We start from the raw sequence: 13,262 nt of genomic DNA, 5'->3' as shown, positions 1-13,262 counted from the left end.
CATAGGAATCCTTTCTTTTTGAACCTTTTGTTCTTGTTCCTTCCTGGCCTGCTCTTTCTTTTTAAATTTTTTCCAACTCTGCAAGAAGAGCTGCAGCAGCAGCAGCATCACTCTCCTCTTCAAAATCCACAGAGATTCTTGAAGAACAGGTACCTATTCCCTGAAAAAGGAGCTCCCAGATTCAGCGACATTCCCATTCAAACCCTTCAGGTGCTGGGGGCTTGGTGGGGCTTTTGGTTTAGAGGAGCTGCACAATGCTTGCAGTTGAGCCTGGCTGGTATGACTGGTTCCCTACCTTAGCTCAGAAACCATCCTCAGATCCCACATGTGCTCCTGTAGCCTGAGGTCACAGGTATGTGGAGGATTTGCTGTGGTCCCCCCGCTGGCATGAACAGACAGCAGGTTGATATCATCTGGTATGAATGGTTCAGGACTGTGGCTAGCCTCCTTTCTAATTATTTGGTATCTGTGTGGCATTCATTGCCCATGTTAGGCGAATTGTGAAATATTTGGATTATCATGCCTGATCCAGAATCGCTCTTGACCTCTTTTGAGTTTGAGTGCTCTTACTGGATTATTATTTTAAAAATCATTGCTATGTCAGAATATTGTGGTTGTAATCAAAATAAAATAACAGTGGTAGCACTTACCACTTCATGCTTTGGCAAGAGTTTGCTCAGGCTACAGTGGCTTTGCAGGGCAAAGTCAGTATGGTGAAATAGCCCCAAGGGGCTGGGAATTGGGGATTCTCACTTGAATTTTTTGATGCATTTTATCTTTCCCCTATTACAGTCCTTCTCATTTTGGACTTGTAAGAAAGAAATTAATAACAACTGCTGTATTTGATTCATTATATTGTTTGTGTTTTAACAACTCACCTTTTCCTAATAAAGAGGCAATACTTTCTTCCTCTCCTTTGGATGAGTTTTGAGAAGATTGACTCATGTCACCATCTGTTGAAGTCTCCTTAAGTATGTCAACCAGAACATACAGATGACAGGCAAAAAGGTTTTGATTGGCCTCCTGTTCTTTTCTCTCTTTTCTCTCTTAGCTACTAGAAACTCATTCAGCATGTCCCAGTCTGTGACTTGTCTTTTCATTATTTTAACGGTGCTTTTCACAGAGCAGGAGTTTTTAATATTAATGAAATCTAACTTATTAATATTTTCTTTCACAGATTATGCTTTGGTGTTGTATCTAAGAAGTCATTGTCAAACCCAAAGTCACCTAGATTTTCTCCTGTGTTCTCTAGAAATTTTATAGTTTTGCATTTTCCATTTAAGTCTATCATTCATTTGAGGGTTTTTTTGTGGGAGTTGTAAATCTGTGCCTAGATTCATATATTTTTTTTTTTTGCATGTGGTATCAAGTTGTTCCAGCATCATTTGTTGAAAAGACTATCTATTCTCTATTGTATTGCCTTTGGATTGCCTTTGCTCCTTTGTCAAAGATCAGCTGACTTTATTTATGTGAGTCTATTTCTGAGCTCTCTGTTCTGATCCATCATTTTGTCTCTTCTTTTTTCAATACAACACTGCCTTGATTACTGCAGCTTTACAGTAAGTCTTGAAGTTGCGTAGTGTTCATTTTCCGATGTTTTCAACATTTTCTTGGCTCTTCTGGGTCTTTTGCCTCTCCATATAAACTTTAGAATCAGTTTGTCAATATCCACAAAATAACTTGCTGGGATTTTGATTGGTGTTGTATTGAATCTATAGATCAAGTTGGGAAGAACTGACATCTTGACAATACTGAGTCTTCCTACCCATGAGCATGAATTTTCTCTTCATTTTTTTAGTTCTTTGATTTCATTCATCAGAGTTTTATAGTTTTCCTCATATAGATCTTGTACATATTTTGTTAAATTTATACCTAAGTATTTCATTCTTGGGGGTGATAATGTAAATGGTATTGTGTTTTTAAAATTCAACTTGTTTTTTGCTGGTATACAAAAAGTCAGTGAATTTTGTATATTAAACTTGTATCCTGAAAATTTGCTATAATCACTTATTAATTCCAGTAGTTTGCCTGTTCTTTCAGATATTATACATAGATGATCATGTCATCCAGGAACAGAGAAAACTTTATGTCTTTCTTCCCAATCTCCATATATTTTATTTCTTTATCTTATCTTATTGCATTAGCTAGGACTTCCAATATGATGTTGAAAGATAGTGGTGGGAAGGAACATCTTTGCCTAATCCCTGATCTTAGGAGAAAAGCATTTATTTTCTTCATTTTCACCATTAAGTATAATGTTAGCTGTAGGTTTTTGTAGGTATTCTTTATCAAATTGAGGAAGTTCCCTTTTATTCCTAGTTTACTGAGAGTTGTTATCATGAATGGGTATTGGATTTTGTTAAATGCTTTTTCTGCATCTATTGACATGATCATGTAAGTTTTCTTCTTCAGACTGTTGACACAATGAATTACATTAATTAATTTTCAAATGTTGAATCAGCCTTGCATACCTGGGATAAATCTCACCTAGTTGTGGTGTTTAATTATTTTTATACATTGTTGAATTTGATGTGCTGATATTTTTTTGAGAATTTTTACATCTGTATTCATGAGAGACATTGGTATAATTTCTCTTTCTTGTAATGTCTTTATCTGATTTTGCTTTTAGGGTAATGATAACCTCATAGAATGAGTTAGGAAGTATTCACGCTGTTCCTATTTTGGGGAAGCGAATGTGGAGAATTGGCGTAATTTCTTCTGTAAATTTGATAGAATTGACCTGAGAAATCATGTGGGCCTGGTGCGTTCTTTTTTTGGAAGGTTATTAACTATTCATTCAATTTCTTTAGTAGATATAGGCCTACTCAGATTATCTATATCTACTTGTGTGGGTTTCAGTAGGTTGTGTCTTTTAAGAAATTGGTTTATTTTGTCTAAGTCATCACATTTCTGAGCATAGAGTTGTTCAGAATATTCTTTTATTACCCTTTTAATGTCTGTGGGGTCAGAAATAATGGTCTGTCTTTCATTTCTGATATTAGTGATTTGTGTCTTTTTATTTCTTGGTTTGCCTGACTGACACTATCAATTTCATTCATCTTTTCAAAGAATAAGTTTCTGGTATAATTAATTTTCTCTTGTTTTCTGGTTTTCAATTCTGTTAATTTCTGTGCTGCTTTTTATTATTTCTTTTCATCTATTTGGTTTAAGTTTATGTCACTATTATTCCTCTAGATGGTGGCAGCTTAGATTATTGATTTTATATCTTTCTTCTTGTCTAATATATGCATTCAATATTATAATTTCCCTCTAGGCCTGCTTTTGTAGTGTCTCACACATTTGGATAAGTTGTATCTTTATTTTCATTTAGTTTAAACTGTATGTAAAAAATTGAGACTTCTACTTTGACTTAGTTAGAAGTATGTTGTTTAGTCTCTAAATATTTTGAGATTTTCCAGTTATCTTTCTGTTACTGATTTCTAATTCAATTCCTTTGTGGGCTGAGAGCATATTTTTTGTGATTTCTCTTTTAAAAAATTTTAACTGTGTTTTATGGTCTGGAATGTGGTCTGTCTTGATGAATGTCCCATGTGAGCTTGAGAAGTATATGCATTCTGCTGTTGTTGGATGAAGTATTCTGTAAGTGTCAATTAAGTCAAGTTGATTGATGGTGCTGTTCTGTTCAACTAGATTTTTACTGACTTTCTTTCTGCTGGTTCTGTCAATTGTTGATTGAGATATGTGGGAAGTCTCAAAAGTAATAGTGGACTTAATCCTTTCTCCTTGTAGTTCTATCTGATTTTGTTTCGCGTATTTTACGCTCTGCTGTTAAGCACATAAACATTAAGGATTACTGTCTTCTTGGAGAATTGACTTCTTTATCATTCTTTATCATACAGAATTGACTCTTTATCACTTATAATTTTCCTTTTTTTGAAGTCTGCTTTTTCTGAAACAATATTGTTATGCAGGTGTTCTTTTGATCAGTGTTAGTTTAGTATGATATATCTTTTTCCATTTCTTTACTTTTAATCTATCTTGTCTTTATATTTAATGTGGATTTTTTGTTGACAGTGTACATTTGTGGGGTTTTTTTTTTTCTGCTCTAAATTTACTCTGTCAGTCTCCATCTTTAAATTGGTGCACTTACTTGTAACTGTTTCCTGTTAAAATTCTGTTTATTCCACTTATTCTTTGTTTCTTTCTTATCCACCATTCTTTATCTTGCCTTCTCTGGTTTTAATTGAACATTTTATGAAATTGCATTTCTTCTTCTCTTTTTATTTATTGTTTTATTCATTGAAATACAGTTGACTTACAGTATTATATTAGATTTAGGTCTGTGACATTGGATTCAATATTTTTAGAGGTTACACACCATGCAAAGTTATAATGAAATATTGACAGTATACATCACATCCCTATGAATTATTTATTTTATAACTGGTTGTGTGTACTTTTTAATCCCTTTCACTTATTTCATTACTTCCCCCCATCCCTACTTCTCTCTCTTTTGGCAACCAATAATCTATTCTTTGTATCTTTGTGTTTGTTTTGTAATATTTTTTTTATAGGAGTATAGTTGCTTTACAGTGTTCTGTTAGTTTCTGCTCTACAGCAAGGTGAATCAGCTATACATATAAATATATCCCCTTTTCCTTGGATTTCCTTCCCATTTAGGTCACCATAGAGCATTGAGTATAGTTCCCTGTGCTATACAGTCTGTTCTCATTAGTTATCTATTTTATACATAGTAGTGTATGTATGTCAATCCCAATCTCCCAATTCATCACACCCCACCTTTCCCCGTGAGTATCCATATGTTTGTCTCTACGCCTATGTCTCTATTTCTGTTTTGCAAATAAGTTCATCTATACCATTTTTCTAGATTCCACATATAAGTGTTAATATATGATATTTGTCTCTCTCTTTCTGACTTACTTCACTCTGTATGACAGACTCTAGGTCTATCCACCTCATTACAAATAGCTCAATTTCGTTTCCTTTTATGGCTGAGTAATATTCCATTGTATATATGTGCCACATCTTCTTTATCCATTCATCCGATAATGGACACTTAGGTTGTTTCCATCTCTGAGCTATTGTAAATAGAGCTGCAATGAACATTTTGGTACATGACTCTTTTTGAATTATGTTTTTCTCAGGGTATATGCCCAGTAGTGGGATTGCTGGGTCATATGGTAGTTCTATTTGTAGTTTTTTAAGGAACCTCCATACTGTTCTCCATAGTGGCTGTACCAATTCACATTCCCACCATCAGTGCAAGAGTGTTCCCTTTTCTCCACACCCTCTCCAGCATTTATTGTTTCTAGATTTTTTGATGCTGGCCATTCTGACTGGTGTGAGATGATATCTCATTGTAGTTTAGATTTGCATTTCTCTAATGATTAATGATGTTGAGCATTCTTTAATATGTTTGTTGGCAGTCTGTATATCTTCTTTGGAGAAATGTCTATTTAGGTCTTCTGCCCATTTTTGGATTGGGTTGTTTGTTTTTTTGTTACTGAGCTGCATGAGCTGCTTGTAAATTTTGGAGATTAATCCTTTGTCAGTTGCTTCATTTGCCAATATTTTCTCCCATTCTGAGGGTTGTCTTTTGGTCTTGTTTATGGTTTCCTTGGCTGTGCAAAAGCTTTGAAGTTTCATTAGGTCCCATTTGTTTATTTTTGTTTCCATTTCTCTAGGAGGTGGGTCAAAAAGGATTTTGCTGTGATTTATGTCATAGAATGTTCGCCTATATTTTCCTCTAAGAGTTTGATAGTTTCTGGCCTTACATTTAGGTCTTTAATCCATTTTGAGCTTAGTTTTGTGTATGGTGTTAGGGAGTGATCTAATCTCATACTTTAACATGTACCTGTCCAGTTTTCCCAGCACCTCTTATTGAAGAGACTGTCCTTTCTCCACTGTACATTCCTGCCTCGTTTATCAAAGATAAGCTGACCATATGTGCCTGGGTTGATCTCTGGGCTTTCTATCCTGTTCCATTGATCGATCTTTCTGTTTTTGTGCCAGTACCATACTGTCTTGATTACTGTAGCTTTGTAGTATAGTCTGAAGTCAGGGAGCCTGATTCCTCCAGCTCCATTTTTCGTTCTCAAGATTGCTTTGGCTGTTTGGGGTCTTTTGTGTTTCCATACAAATTGTGAAATTTTTTGTTCTAGTTCTGTGAATAATGCCAGTGGTAGTTTGATAGGGATTGCATTGAATCTGTGATTGCTTTGGGTAGTAGAGTCATTTTCACAATGTTGATTCTTCAATAAAACCTTGTTCATATTAATCTGCTTCTGTTTATGTGTCTTTACTCACTGACTCAGCTGTAGAGGAAGAACTGACATATGTGAGTGGTGATGTGGGAGCCAGACTTGAAGACACCAAACTTTTGTGTCCCAGTGACTGGGATGTGGAATTAGGCACACATTATGGCTGCATGTGCTGAGTCCTGAAATCTGTTCTCAGTGTAACGAGTGACAATCAGGAGGAACTGAGGTCCAGAGGAGGGAGAGATGGGGTGACTCACCCTGGCTTCTCTGTATGTCTCTCAACAACAAAATGTGAAGGTGATACCTGTCATTGGACAGGGAGGAAAAATTATGGACACTATGTGTCCATTGTCAGAGTGTGCAATGGCAACAATAAGGCTGAGAAAATAGCTGAATGTGTTCAGTCTGACACTCATACAGGTAATCAGTCAGGCAAACATAACGATGGGAGAAAAAGCTCACTAGATGTCAGAACTGCTGCCTCTTGAACAAGCAAAGTTTCCAGCCAGAGACGACGCTCCTCCATGGCCCGGATACATTCCATGTAGATGAGGCGCCCATCACCAAGGCAATCGATATCATCAGTGCTGCCCAGGAAAGCAGTCCCATGCCTGTGACAGAAGCCTTAGATCGTGTGCTGGAAATTCTAAGAACCACTGAATTATATTCACCACAATTTGATGCTAAGGACGATGATCCTCATGCCATTGACCTTGTTGGGGGCTTAATGTCTGATGTTCTGCGAAGACCATCCAGGAATGAGTATGTTCTTTCAACAAAAAACTTTAAACAGGTTTCCAGCAGTGTAATCACCCCCACCTCCCTTCACAACGTCCCATCACAGATAACTCAGGCCATGGAAAATGAGGAATCCTGGGACTTTGATATTTTTGAACTGGAGGCTGCCACTCATAAATGGCCTTTGATTTATCTTGGTCTCAAAATATTTGCTCGCTTTGGAGTCTGTGAAGTCTTAAAATGCTCTGAGACAATGCTGAGATCATGGTTGCAAATTATCGAAGCCAATTATCATGCTTCTAACCCCTACCACAATTCTACACATTCTGCCGATGTGCTTCACGCCACTGCCTCTTTTCTTTGCAAAGAGAGGATAAAGCAAACTTTAGATCCACTTGCTGAGATCACTGCCCTCATTGCAGCCACTGTCCATGACCTGGACCACCCCGGGAGAACCAACTCCTTCCTGTGCAGTGCTGGGAGCGAGCTGGCCATTCTGTATAACGACACTGCTGTGCTCGAGAGCCACCTCGCGGCCTTGGCCTTCCAGCTGACCACTCGTGATGATAAATGCAGCATCTTTAAAATCATGGAGAGGGATGACTACCGGACGCTGCGCCAGAGTATTATCGACATGGTCTTAGCCTCAGAAATGACAAAGCACTTTGAGCACGTCAACAAATTTGTCAATAGCATCAACAAGCCCTTGGTAGCATTAGAGGAAGATGGGGAAACTGATAAAAATCAAGAAGCCATAATCACTATGCTCAGAACTCCAGACAACCGCAGTCTGATCAAACGAATGCTCATTCAGTGTGCTGATGCGTCCAATCCCTGCCGACCCCTGGGAAAGTGCATTGAGTGGGCCGCACGTATCTCAGAAGAATGTTTGTCTCAGACTGATGAAGAGAAGCGACAGGACTCGCCTGTAGTGATGCCAGTTTTGGACAGAAATACCTGCAGCATCCCCAAATCCCAAATCTCTTTCATTGACTATTTCATCACAGACACGTTTGCTGCTTGGGACGCCTTTGTAGACCTGCCTGAGTTAATGCAGCACCTTGACAACAATTTTAAATACTGGAAGGGACTGGACGAAATGAAGCTGCGGAGCCTCCGCCCACCTTCTGAATCGTGGGCGACACCGCCTGGGGCCCTGACGCTGTGTCCCTCCAGTCACTTGGGATTCCTGAGGGCAGAGTTCCTTGGTCCTTTCATCCCCTGGTCTGCAGAGCCTGTAAGAGCACACAGGGACGTCGGCAACCTTCTGTAGCCACCATCTGATGCCACTGCCGTAAAGTGAGACTTAGCTGGGCCTGCTGCAGGGGCGCTTCAGAAAGTCACGTGAGAACCACGGTTTGCATTCGCGTCCGTTAAAGCACGAGCTCGGGACTGCCCCCGCAAAGGACGGAGGTGGATTTCCTTTGTTAACGTAGTTAAGTCTCTCTCCCTCAGAACTAGCCCATTTAGCTCCAGGTTCCTTAGGCACCCGATGCACTTACACAACATTTAAGAGCTTTACACAACTGGAAGGTCACATCTTTATTTCTTATTGCAGGAACACAACTTCTGGAAACTTTACTTCTATCAGAACCTGGAGATGACCAGGCTTTACTTTATCATCTCTTTCTTCTTCTTCTACGTGTGTTCCTGGTCTTACTCTTCCTGGTTCTTCTGCAGGGAGCGGTCCAGCAACTTGTTCTCTGGATGTAACTCTACGTCTCTTTTCCTCCGGATGGTCTCGATGATTTCGTGAGCAGCATCGTGGGGTTTGTCGTAGACCGGCAGCGGCCATGGGTAGACGGCGGACTTGGCCCCCACGGGCGACTCCAGCCTCAGCTCCAGCTTCTCCCCTATGTCTTCCCAATTAACTAGTTTTAACCACCCAATTAATTGTTGCTATTATTTTGAACACTTATCTGTTAGATCAATTAAGAGTAAAGAAAATAAAATAATTCATTTATTTCTTCTCTAATGTTCTTCCTTCTTTATGGAGATCTGAGTTTCCTATTTATATGATGTTTATTTCCTCTGAGGAACTTCCTTTAACTTTTTTTGTGATGCAGTTCTACTGAAGATAAATTCCCTCAGTTTTTGTTTGTTTGAGGAAGTCTTTAATTCTCCTCCTCTTTTGAATGATAATTTAGCTGGATACAGAATTGTAGGTTTGTGATTTTATTTCTTCCAACATGTTAAATATTTCAGTCCACTCTCTTTGCTAACATAGTTTCTGAAGAAATGTTCAGTATAATTCTTATCCTTTTCCTCTATTGATAAGGTGTTCTTTTCCCTTTGGCTTTTGCTTCTTTCAAGATTTTCTTTTAGGTTTTCTGCATTTTGATATGATATGCCTATGCGTAGTGTTTGGTTCCCCCCCACCTCCTGTATTTATCTTGCTGGGTATTCTTTGAGTTTCTTGGATCTGTGTTTGATTATCTTGGTTTGATGTCTGTCATTAACTTCGGAAAGTTCCCAGTCATCATTCAAATATTTCTTCTGGTCCTTTCTGTCTTTCTTCTCCTCTGGTATTCCCATTACACATTTAGTACAGCTTTTCTAATTGTCCCACTGTTCTTGGATATCTTGTTTCATACTGGTTTTGTTTGTTTGTTTTGTTTTCTTTCCTTTTTGAACTTCAATTTTGGAAACTTCTACTGACCTATTTTCAAACTCACTGATTCTTTCCTCAGCCATGTTCCATTCATGTTCAACCTTTGATGAGTCCATCAAAGACATTCTTCATTTCTCTGACAGTGTTTTCATTTTCTAGTATTTACTCTTGATTCTTTCTTAGAACTTTTATCTGCTTACATTACCCATCTTTTCTTGCACGCTGTCCAGTTTTTCCATTACAGTCCTTACCATATTAATTGTAGTTATTTTAAATTCTTGGTCTGATAATTAAAATTTCTCTGCCCTAGCTGAGTTAGTTTCTGACGCTTGCTTTGTGTCTCCAGGCAGATCTTTCCTTGCCTTTTAGTATGCCTTGTAATTTTTTATTGAAATCCAGACATAATGTATTAGAAACTGAGGTAAATAGGTCTTTAGTGTGATGTTTTGTATTTATCTGGCTAGGAGTTAGGCTGTGTTTAATGTTTGCTGTGGCTATAGTGTAAGATGCTTCAATTTACTCTGGTATCCTTGTTTTTGTCTCCCCTGTTGTCTTCGGGTTTCCATAGAAACTCCTTCTTACATAGAGTCCATGTCTTGCAGCTCACTCAGTTGTAATTTACTGTTATTATACTGCATCCCTATTGATGTGGTAGTAAGGTATTAGGGAAGGGAAGCATTCTGTACTCTCATGGTTAAATCTCCGTTTATAAAAAGGGCCAGAATTCCTGCACTGTGACCTTCAGAAGTTTTTTATATTTTTCAGTTTTTTTTCCGCTAGATCTCTGTGTGAGACAGGAAGGCTGTGGGGATTAGAGTTGGCTCATTGCTCTTCTGGAGATAAAGTTCTAGTGAATTAGTTTTCCTTGAGGGCAGGGCTTCGTTTTGGAGAACAGAACCCACTGGTTGTATCTTAACATGGTTATTTTTTTCTCTTATCTTCCCCAAAGTACATGGACATTTCCCCCCAAGTGTTCACAAGTGGGAATCTGGTGACGTTTTTGGAGGTGAAACTTACGGATGTACAGAGGCTCCCTGAAGACTGCGCCCTCAGGAGTTTTAGCTCTAAAGCTAGTCAACACTCAACCTCCAGAAATGTGTCATTTACAGGTTTTAGTGCTGCTACCAGTTTCTGGCTCTAGCAGCTTCTGCTCCTGGTAAGCTGTTACTCTCTTGGTTCTATTCCTCCAGTTTTCAGGGCAGTAGTTTGCCCTCTGACCTCAATTCTCTGATAAATCTAAGGAGAGTTGTTGATTTTTAGTTTTTTAACTTTCTTCTTGTTATGAGGATGGGAGTTACTTATAATCTCTTCACATGTTGGAATGGACACTGGAAATGCCAGTTATTGTTATTATACATTACAACTCCAGAATTTCCTTTTTTAGAAACAGTATTTATTTCTTTATTGGTAGTCTCTATTTGATGAGCCACTTTATCATATTTCCCTTTAATTTATAGAAGTGATTTTTTTTTTTCGTTCCTTGAACCTGTTTGTGATATCCGCTTTGGTGTCTTTTTGTGCTAATGCGACATCTAGGTCCCCTAGTAGACCATTTCTTTTGACTGCTTTTTTCCTTGTGAAGGGGAAACACTTTTGTGTTTTTTTGCATATACTATAAGTTTTTATTTGAAAACTGGACATTTTAGGTAATATATATCATAGCAAATGTGAGTTTGTTTCTTCTCTGATATTGTTTCTGTTTATTGTTAATGATTTGTTTGGGCTAATTCTGTGGAGTCTGTCTTCCCCCACTGTTTGTGACCTTTGATGTCTCTGTAAAGTGTTTCTTTTTCCTTATTAATTTTATTTTCAATCCTGACTTCATAGGGGTTGCTCCCATGTCAGAATTGTTTAGTGGTAACTGAATAATTAAAAGTTGTTCTCATCTACCTTGAGCTATTAAGTTTCTGCCCTTGTTCATGGATTTGTGTGTAAGTTGGGAGACACATGTCAACTTCAGACAGTTTACTTGTTGTTCCTGGCTTTTACCTTCTGCTAGCACAAGTCGTCACATTCATCCAGGGACAAACAGATAGCTGCCTTTTCCAGTCTCTCCTAAGAATGTGTGCAGCCTTGTACATGCACACTGCCTTTGGAACCACCAGGGTATGTGGAGACCGATCAAGGCCTACTCTGGCTGTCTCATTTCCTGATAAACTTATGCCTAGTCTGATTGCCACAACCTCAGGCTAGCTGACATTCGTCTTTCTTATTTGTCACTAAAATCGCTACTGTTTCTGACAATGTGTGTGGGGATTTTTCCATATTCTGATGAATATCAAGTTAGCCCTTAGCCTTCCTGGCTGAGAAGGTGCTGGTTTTCATGGCTTACACCAACCTAGAACATAGCTGGGCACAAATACAGAGCTGGGGTGGGTGGCCACATTGGAATCATAGCCACGCTGGGAAAAAACACCACGGTGAAACTCTTACCTGAATTGCTTCAACACACATGTTGAAAAAACTACTACTACTACCACACAAGCTTTTCTTGTGTAGACACACCTCAATTTATCTTGTGCCTTTGTTCTATTTTCAGAGTCCTGAAATTTTTGTTTTTGACAATTTTGTCCAATTTTATCGTTGCCCTTTGGAGTGAGGATTTGGAGTTACTCTACCATTCAGGACTATTTGATGGTTCTTATGTCCCAGGGGAGGTTGTGGAATGGGAATTTAGCAAGGTGCTATTTGACGCGTTACTGTGAATATCTAGTTCACCCTGCCTTCATTGGAGTTGGAGGGATTTAACATTACGCAGGTGTTGGACTTCATCTGGTCAGATTCTCAGAAGGTGTTGGGACAGGAGAACAAAGGATACTGATGAGAGATAAGTTCAGGTGATTAACCTTGAGACCAATACTGGCTATGAACGGAAAAGAAGTGATGACAATGCTGACAGCCAGAAGGACTGAAAGAGTCAAGGTTCTGGAAGTGAGTTTGAAGTAAGAAAGGTATTTGTCTTGAAGTCATGAGTGAGTTGGAAGTCATTAGGAATTTGGGGTCAGAGGTTGAGCCTGAGTAGCTGTGGACCGGAAGAGTCAGAGGAGCCAGTTATTTGCTACTAACCTATATTCCTAGTACCCTCAGACGGACCATGACAAGCATCCAGTTTAGTCGACTGTTGGGGAAACTGGAATATCCACATGATTGAAAAAGAATCACCAACAATGAATGGAGTCCAGTCCTAGAATTTGACTAGTAAGACTCTACTTCCAGCTTTCCCTTCACAATTAGGTAAAAACAGCAAACACAAACAAAAGAAGAAACAATTTACTCTCCAGCCTCACGGACTTAATAGTCTAGTTTTCCTCTGAGCCATCAGGCAGGTTCTGTGGCCTGTTCTACCCCTTGGGATCTAGTTCATTTCTTCGACCCCAGTGGCTCTTACTGCAATGGGCACCCTGTGTATGACAAAGCAGGAGGGAAGATTTGGACCAAGATAAAATGATTAATCTTGTTAGAAAATTTGACAAGATAGTTATTAAAAATATGATGGCTAGGAAGTGCATAACTTGAAGAGACTATTTCAGTATATTGCCCCTCAAAAGTACTTCTTTTTTAAAGTCAGTTCACTTGAGATTTTAAGTAAGTGGTTGATTTAATCCATTTGACTAAATTGTTTATCATCAAGACATTCCTTCTGCTCTATTTTCCACCACTCAGCAAGCTGA

General features: G+C 38.6%; 1 pseudogene; it reads left to right on the top strand.

Annotated features, from left to right (window-relative positions):
- Positions 1-6,766: 6,766 nt before the first annotated feature.
- Positions 6,767-8,253, top strand: LOC132424484 (high affinity cAMP-specific and IBMX-insensitive 3',5'-cyclic phosphodiesterase 8A pseudogene; annotated as a pseudogene).
- The last annotated feature ends 5,009 nt before the right edge of the window (positions 8,254-13,262 follow it).

The sequence above is a fragment of the Delphinus delphis genome, chromosome 4, assembly GCF_949987515.2.
Source record: "Delphinus delphis chromosome 4, mDelDel1.2, whole genome shotgun sequence".
Lineage (NCBI taxonomy): Eukaryota > Metazoa > Chordata > Mammalia > Artiodactyla > Delphinidae > Delphinus > Delphinus delphis.
Note: the sequence above shows the minus strand (reverse complement) of the source record. Positions and strands in the feature narration are given on the sequence as shown.